Below are 9,206 nucleotides of genomic sequence, written 5' to 3'. Positions count from 1 at the left end.
TTTCTCAGAGATTCAAAGGGCATGTGAAATAAGATTAATTAAGTTTTATGAGTCAGAAGATAATTCAAATACTTAGAAATCTTAAACTCAGAAAGTGGAAACTACCAAAGAGAACACCTGGTTGAGGTCAGGCAATGGAGGCTCTGCCAAGAGAATTGTGCCTTTGGTCAATTTTCTTTTCATCCTAACCACACTCTGCTTTCTCTGTCTATCCACATTACTTCAACTCTCTCTCAAACACTAAGCATGAATCTGCAGGAACCTGTTAGTCACCTCCAATGACTTCCATTACTTTAGAATCAACCAACTCCTAACCAAAGGCCTTCACAACTAAAGCTCAACCAAAGTCCTGTCAATTACAGCTCATGAATGCTCTCAAGCATGAATCAATTTCTCCATCTTTCCTGAAAGGTGGAGCCATCTCTGTCTTGGAGTCTGCCTGTTATTAGCTCCTAATTAATTCAATATGCTGCAAGAAATAGCTTTCTGAAAAACATTCATGAATCGCTCTTTGATTTAAATTTATCTTTACCACACTACTGTTGACAGAGTCAAGTCAAAAGTCCTTAGCGAAAATCTTCAAACTCTGGCTTTTACCAAACCTTTCAGAATATTCCTCCCACCCACCCCTTCTCTCTAATATGTCTTGATCTAGCCCCTCTGACTGCCGCACCACTCTCTGAACATGGCAATGTGTCTTTGTATGTGCCCTTCCCTTCACTTGTTGTTCGGTTCCTAAATTCTTTGCCTAGATAATGGTTAATTATGTTTCCAGGCTGAGAGCATGTGTCATCTCTGTGGCCACTCTTCCAAGCAGCGTGTGTCCTTTTCTCTTCTGGTCTCTCTGTGGAGCACTTCCTGTCTTGAACATAATCCATCTTGAATGCCCATCTCACTCAATAGTCAGAGGGCTCCTCAAGAAAAAAGCCTATGACTAGATGATCATAACTTTCTTTGACAGAGGGCTCAAGTGATTAATTGAATTAAAATGACTTCATTGGAAACAAGACTTGCTGGACTATGCCAAGGAACTTAAAATGTTCAGGAGTCAGACCTACGATGAATAAATGCATTATGAAACACCTTCGTTAGTTGTAGACAATCTCTGTTAACAAAAGGGAAACCTCTCCCCCAACCACAAACATGAACTAGAAGTGGACACAAGTGTCCAAAGCTGATCCAGAGTTACTGAGGAGTTAAAGGAAAACTGTGTACTCTTCAGGCACCATTATTGTCACAAATGGAAACATTAAAGTAAGTGTAGTTGAACTCCATTTGTGTCCATCTCTAGTGCAAAATGTTTTTGTATGAATGTTGGATTTGAACATATTAGATTTCAGGGAAAAGCTTAATAGCCTGTTGCAAAATTTCTTCTTCAATCTTTGTCCTGGGGCAATAGAGAGACTGAAGAAAACTTTTTAGATGATGAGACCTCTCTTTCAAAAGGTTTCCTTCCCTAGAATTCCAGTTCAATCAAGTGTTTAGGAAATTAATGAACAGGAAATGGTCCTTACTGATAGTATTAAATATTTATAATAAAAATTAATAACTCATTAATGATTATTTCAGAACTACTACTAAAATTTAACTCATTAATGTTCTGTAAGTATTTCTTGAACATGGTGTTTAATACAAAAGGTAAGGTGTGTTGTGATGATCTAGATCAGCATAGAACCATACATATAAAAGTCATTCCAAAATGGTCATTGACCCCAAAATCAAATGAGGGCTGGTAGAACTACTGAGTTTTACAATGGGTGCACATTAGTATTGGTTTTAGATCAGTTTAATCTTTCTAATCTTCAATCAGTTCTGTTTTCTCTGAGAAAAAAAAGTGAAAGAAAAAATAAAGGAAGACAAGAAACTTTGAAGTTTAGAGAGATGCATAATATGGGTAGTGAGAAAAGGGAGAAAGTAAAGGGTCAAGGCATCCAACAAAGAAACCTCCCAATGACATGGCAACTTGTAATCCAGCAATAAGAAGCCTGTATGTGGCTTTTCTCCCTCCAGCTGCATGTCTTGGGCCCTGGACAGTTGCTCATGTTCTTTGGTAACATTCACTCATCATCACAAGGGACCCTGCAGGTTGACATGACCAGCCCAGATCTTCTTCAGAAAACTCAGGGACTTTGGGGCCATCATGAAGAAGAAGGGAGGGCCAAAGCTGAAATAGATACACATTAATAGTGACCATCAAAAGAAGATATAGTACCTAAGTTATCCAAGACCATAGATGTTACTAATCATTATTTCTCAACTGTGGCCACAGGTTAGAATCACCCTGGGAAATGTTTTGAAACTCCCAGCCAAACTCTGTGGAATCTAATCAGTCTGACATAGAGCTTGTTTTTTTGTTTGTTTGTTTGTTTTAAATTTTTCAAATGAATTCCAAAGTGATCGTTATGTGACCTGGGATTTAGACCCACTTTTACAAAAAGAAAAATTTCAAAAATATGTTACCAGCTTTTTACTGTTAAAATAACTAATTTTAACTTTTTTTTCCTCCTTGAAATCCAGGGACATTTTCTGAATGTTTTGATTACATTCTTTTGACAGCATAAAAACAGCTTATTTAATTGTTTTAACACACATTCAAGGCACTGTATAACAACTACTATATCTTATTCCATTTTGTATTAACAGTAACTTCCAAGAAGCACAAATCAGCTTGAATCCAAAGTCCATACCTCTTCTATGTACTTCTCAGAAGACATTTTGGAATCTTGCCCCCACTGTTGGTAGGAAGTTTCTGTGCTGACTGAAATCAGCTGGTCTTGAGGCATCCTCTTTTTCTTGAATCATGGAAGAAAACTTACTTATTCCAGAGACAGAGCTGTTTATTGCTACTGTTCCTCTCATGTCTGCTACCAGGGAGCCCCTGACAGCATTATTTACTCTGTGTTTGAAAAGTAAGAGTGAGGGTATGCATAACTTCCCTAAATCCTTCCTACTTAAGCTGCTGGCATTCTTAGTTGTCATCATGGCAAAGTTTTAACATTTCTACTGTTTTCAAAATCAACGCAACTTATGAAGCCTTCAAGTGAAAGATGGGAATTCCCAAAGACAAGTTCAGGCACTACTGATAATAGTCTCAGAATAGAGATGTTGGCATGTGCTAATGGAAAGAATTCTGGAGCCATTCGGAAGATAGAGACTAAGACTGACTTGGAATGCTTCCAAATTGCTTGACCTTGAGCAGGTCATTTAGCCCTTATAAACCCTAAGATATCTACCAAGGAGATAGTAGTTCATGCCCTAGCGAGACCAAAAGGGGGAGAGTGAGTACATAAGAGGCCCTCTTTAGAAGGACGTTTTGTACTTTTGCAAAGTACAATGCAAATGAGTACTTTTGTCCCTGTTCCTTCTGTCACTTATCTTCACTCTTCTCCATGAAGTACCTGGACTTCCCATGCACCAGTCCCACAGATACAGTTCTGTGGAAGAAGACGACTCCAGATAGACAAGCAAGGCACTCTTCAGGGAGAGGTTGAGGCCAGAGCCTATAACCTGGCACCAGAGAAGACTGTAATATAACAAGGTAAAATAATCAGAGAATCAGAGAAAATAAATGCACATTCCCACTATACTTTCTGAATATATTTTGCAAAATATTAAAATCATTTATATCTTGTAAGGATACATGTTTGAATGATACTTTTAATTTTTCTTTATGGAGTAATCAATAGATTTTAAGAAGACATAGGGAAAGCTGTTTAAAAGGCTACAATAAAAAGCATATTTGAAAAGGCTAAATTATATTGGGAGATAAAACAACATTTGATACCCAGATGCTAAAAACATATGACCAATTATGACCAACAATACAGGACCAGAAACAGAAGTCAGGAAGACATCATTAGAAAACCCAGTATGCTTATTGCCATGAGTCTGGCTAGCTACAAAGGAAAGAGCAAGAAGCAAAACAAAATGAATATGCTTCTAACATGTAATCATGAAACAGCATGAACCCAGGGAAGCTTCTTATGTGTAGCTTTATTCTGCTTATTTGATTAATCATAAATTAATAATTTTATAACTTTTATGGTCCAAAGTTGTTTTTTTTCATCATAGATAGGAAACTGTAAAAATAAGATTCTCCAATGGGAAGGAGCAGATTTTCTATAAAGAGAAGTAACAGTAAGGAAATAATCGTGCATTAGGAGAAATGAAACAGCACCGGGTTTAATCAATTAATATGATAATATATGTGTCACAGAATTATTTTTGAATCCATGTTTATTTGTAGAGAGTACAATGCCTTTAACAAGAACACTTCTATTTGGCAATATGTATAAAAATAAAAATGCAAAATGGAAACTTATGCAATTTCTAATGCTAAAATAACACTGAACTATATCATTAGTGGTATTTACAACCTTAATTAAGAAGTCATTTAATGATAATGTTAACAAATTTGGCATATTTTTTGGTCAGATTGACACTACTTGAGACAGACACAAGCATAATGATGTTCCCTCAGTAAAATCAGAGCAGAATCTGTGAAGGAACATCTGATGTCTATGGTAAAATTAAGGTCAAGGACTTGGCAAAATATGTTACAGACTATAACAGATGTTCCTAGATTAAATCATATTTCTATTAAAAACTATAGAGATGTTTAGTTGATAGAACCTAGAATCACAGAACTGCAAAGCCTGGAGGGATATTTAGGGACTATTCATTTCCATCATTTTCAGGATAAGGAAACTGACATGCAAATAAGGCTAATCCCAAATTCCCAGAGTTGGATAGCAATGTCTGGGCCAGAACTCAATTTATTTCATCTGTCACAGAATGCCTGCTATTTGTAACAAAAAGGAACATTTTAATATTTTATATAAATATATATAGTTTAAATTCTCTTCTATGATCATATTAGATATCTAATAAAATGGACTGCTGCCTTGTTTAATTTCTGTTCCTGGATATTAACCAATGCTATATCTTTTATTGAATTCCAAATTCCAGGGAATGCTTCCATTCATCAGGCATTAAACAGATACCAAACTGGTATTATCTGCAACATGCTTCTTTTAAAAAAAAATTCTGTAATACCATTGAAGATCAGTTAATATTAGCAACATGCTGGTATGTAACAGTATCTTTTCAAATTTATCTAATGAGCAAACACTTTGTCAGTTCATCTTTCATAAGATTTAATACAATTCAGAGTTTGGATACAATACTAAATTTCTATGAATCACAAACGAATAAATATTATCCTAGCATAACAGAAAAACATGATAGTGAATCTCACATGTTTTCTTTCAAGGGTAAATCAAGTCACTGAAGGAGCAATAATAGAGAAAAAAATCATGTATATCTATATTCCAAAATGTTATATAATCTCTCATTCGTGATTTTTAAGACGTCATAATGGATGAACTGGGAGTTAGAACATCCAAGTTCAGTGATAATCTGCCATGTATCGTGAAAGGGATTTTCTGGCTTTAACATTTCAATGACCAAGTATGATAGACTTCACAGGTTCCAGACACCAGTGAGTGAGGAGAATACAATTAATTAGTGAAGTTGTAGGGTGAGTTATCCTTCTCAGTGGCACAGACAGGTTACCGTAGCCACAACCTGAAAATTAATGTGGTCTCCTGTGCTGTGCTCATCTCCTACACCTAACCCTTTCACTAGATCAAGACTATGTCTCACTGCCTTACCTTTATTCTTATGTCTCTCTAATGTGCATGGGTATCAAATTCCTCAAAGGATATGGTAAAAGTACAAAGGCCCAGACTATCCTACTTTAAAAAGGAACATCCCTATGGGATTCATGACCTGTTCAAGTGATTATGATATGCACCAAATTTAAGAAACACTCCTCTAGCATTTGCTCTTTACTCACCAGGAATTAAGCAATATTTCTTATTATGCACTTAAAGCCCTTGCAAAATTTATCTTTTGCATTCCTCTCCAGCCTCATTTCTCATCACTGCAATTTAATTGCACAATCCCATAATGTTGAAAATCTTTCTTATAGTTTGGGTCTTTTTTAAATTCACATATTCCTTCAAAAAATATTTATTAAGTTCTTACCATCTGTACAGCACTAGATCTAACACTGGGAATGAAGTGTGAGGAGTTGGGCAGCCTATCAGTTCTCAAGAAGTAAAAATGTAGAATCAACAAACACATTGAATTAGAATTGAGAAACACTCTGTAAGTTATGGAGTAATTATCGGTTGCCATGAGAGCATATTGTTATATGCTCAAACAGATGAAGCTATAGACCAGGGTGAGATCTGGTGAGTAGCTTTCTCAAGGAAGTATTTATTAGGTTAATGCTTAAAGTATGGATAGAAATTACCTAGATAAATGGTAGCAAGTTCAGAGGGCCTTATAGACAGGTAACAGAATGTGCGAAAGTATCATGGTGGGAGGAAAGTAACATTTTCAAGGAACTAAAAGTAGGTTGTGCAGGTTCAAACAAAACTAGAGAAGGGATCGGTAGCTAAATTTGATGAAGCTGAGCAGTCAGTGTAAGGACTCAATAGCCACAGTTTTTCTTTATCTACAGAAAATTTTGGTGTTATTGAATACTTTTAAGCAGAGAATTATCTGAGGTTTGCATTTTAAAAGATTTTGTTCAGACCCCAAGGTAGAGAATAGATTAAATGATGAAAACCAGGGAGGATATAATACCTTACAGGAGGCTGTTGCAAATAGTCTGGGAGAAAACAGATGGTAATTGGACTAGGCTGTGCTTGCTAGAGGACTGCAAGAAAAAATGGTGAGGGAAGGAAGACACATGCTACTGCCTGACTGATTTTATAGGTCAATAAATATTTGACTGAATTCACCATGAATTGACCAACAATGTGATCTTGGACAAAATCCTTTAAACCTCTATGGATCTCAATTTCATTACTTAATAAGGAATCTCATCCTCTTGCCCATTTTGAGTCCTTAGCACCAAATACTGGCAAGTAAATATCTTTTTCTTGGCATGGAGTATACCAAATCAGACAGATTCCAGAAAGAAATGTTTAAATGAAAAAGGATTTGAGAAAAGGACTTTTTATGGATGGAACTGAGTTCAGCGACTAACAAAAATCTGCAAGGTAACCCAGGAAATGTGATAACAGGAAGTCTTTATCATCCCTTCACACTAAGAGATAAGGGCAAAGAAGAGTGATAATGAAGCTAGTGAGAGACAGAACAGTGGCTGTGGGTCTTTTTCTATCCAAAAGAGGTTGTGGCTATAGAAGGTCAGTCACTGCTAGAACCAGGGCCAGGCAAGGGATGAACTGGCAGTGGAGGTATTGACCTCTTCTCCAAGACTTCAGTATCTTTCCAGTGCCTCTCATTGATTTATTGGCTTTGAAATCCAGAGGGTGAAGAAATTCAGGTGATTCTGTTCTTGAGGTCAACCTCCAGGCCACTGAGCAGGATATAGATAGAGAATGGAGTTAGGGAGGCAAATGGAGAATATTCAGAAAGAAGTGGTCTGCACAACTCTTCAAGACCATGGGGGATTGGATTTAATAGACCAGGGAAGTGAGTCCAATATGAGCAAAAAATAAGATGTTGGCCAGATATGAGCAAAACTAAGAACACAGAGTACCTAGTGGATTACAAACCATGGAAATCGTGACAAGAAAGGACAAACTAGGCAAATACTCAAATAAGGTCTGAATCTTTTGCTGTCTTTCACATTTATATCCTCATACCTATTGAAAAGGCAATAATAGAAAACTTCCAATCAATAAATAATCTAGATATTCACATCACTTTATACAATGTTATTATAACTGCACAAGATACCTTTCACCACTAGAACTCAGACTTATGTCTCACATATTCTCTGTAATTATATTTAAAACATTAAAATTTCTAGGGTCCAGAAATGTGAAACAAATGAAATTCAGTCTATCCAATATCAGTTGAAAGAGTCTTCATATTAACATAATTAACTTGGATCTATCTACAGAAAATCTACTATGTGTTGGATAGAGATTAGAGACATTATAGATCTCATCATCTCATACTATAAAGACCACATATGGAAGAACTACAATTTTCTGGAAGAGGGTTTAAGGCTTAAAGAGGAAGGTAACATTCCTCCGTAGCATAGATAGAAGGTAGATAAGACTATAGGGTTCACACACAGGTCTCTGACTCTACAGCTTTCTTCTACTGCTGTAACCTAATGAAGCAATAGGGCTGCCCATAGATGAGGCTGAAGAGACTACTGGTGAGTTCAATGAATAGATATAGAAGTGCTAATGGGAGTTCATTTTCTTTTCTAATTAACTGGGGGAAACACATCAGAAGACAGAAATTCCAAGCTAATTGGTTTAGGGAAATGAGAGCTTGGTTAAGAAAGAGTACATAATATCCAACAGGTGTTTATTACAGAGGGAAACGAACATCACCTTGAGTCCTGGGGAGTTTATGATCAGCAGAATGGACCTAAAGAGTGTGGTTTCAACAGAAAGGAAAGATCGGAGGTGAGATGGCAAAGTAAAGTATTCAGCCAGGAGTAAGTATTCATAGGAAGTTAGGCTTCACAAGATATATATATTTTTTTAAATCTATCATCTACCTACTTACTTTACTGACTCCTTCAATTTCAAAAGCACATTTAATCTCTTTCTACACCCATGCCCATTGTTATGTGCTGGAGGATAGAAAGACAAAATGACACATTCTTTTTCCTCATGGAGTTTCAGGTCTAGTGGGAGATATAGATCCATCAAATGCAACCTGGGATAACAGATGCAAGACAGTTCCCAAAGGCACTTTGGAGTCATATTGGGGGAAAATATGACCTTATCATTAAGAAACCAGAAGGGCTTCTTTTCAAGAACTTGATGTTGAAGGATGAGAATTAACTGTGTAGAGAAAAAAAATAAGAAGGTGTTAAATAGAGAGAGTAACACTTATGGAGGCCTTGAGGATAGTGACAAAGGACTCCCTGTGAGCATCGGGGAAGGTGTTGTGGGACAAGGATGGAGTACTGCCTTAAAGAAGCAGGTAGAACCCAAATCTTCAAGGAATGTGTGTACTGAACACATAGGCATCTAAGCATAACTACCACCAAGCCCTGGGAAGCTACTGAAAGATTTCAATCATCAGAGAAATAAAATCAGATCTAAGATTAGTAAGGACCATATTAGATGCAATGTAGGAAAGAAAGAAAAGAAACTTCAGGCAGGAGGCTGAGAGACCAGTCGGCCCACTCAGTTCCAAAC

This window comes from Callospermophilus lateralis, chromosome 14, assembly GCF_048772815.1.
Source record: "Callospermophilus lateralis isolate mCalLat2 chromosome 14, mCalLat2.hap1, whole genome shotgun sequence".
NCBI classification, from domain to species: domain Eukaryota; kingdom Metazoa; phylum Chordata; class Mammalia; order Rodentia; family Sciuridae; genus Callospermophilus; species Callospermophilus lateralis.
The sequence above is the reverse complement of the archived record's forward strand: the minus strand, read 5'-3'. Positions refer to the sequence as shown.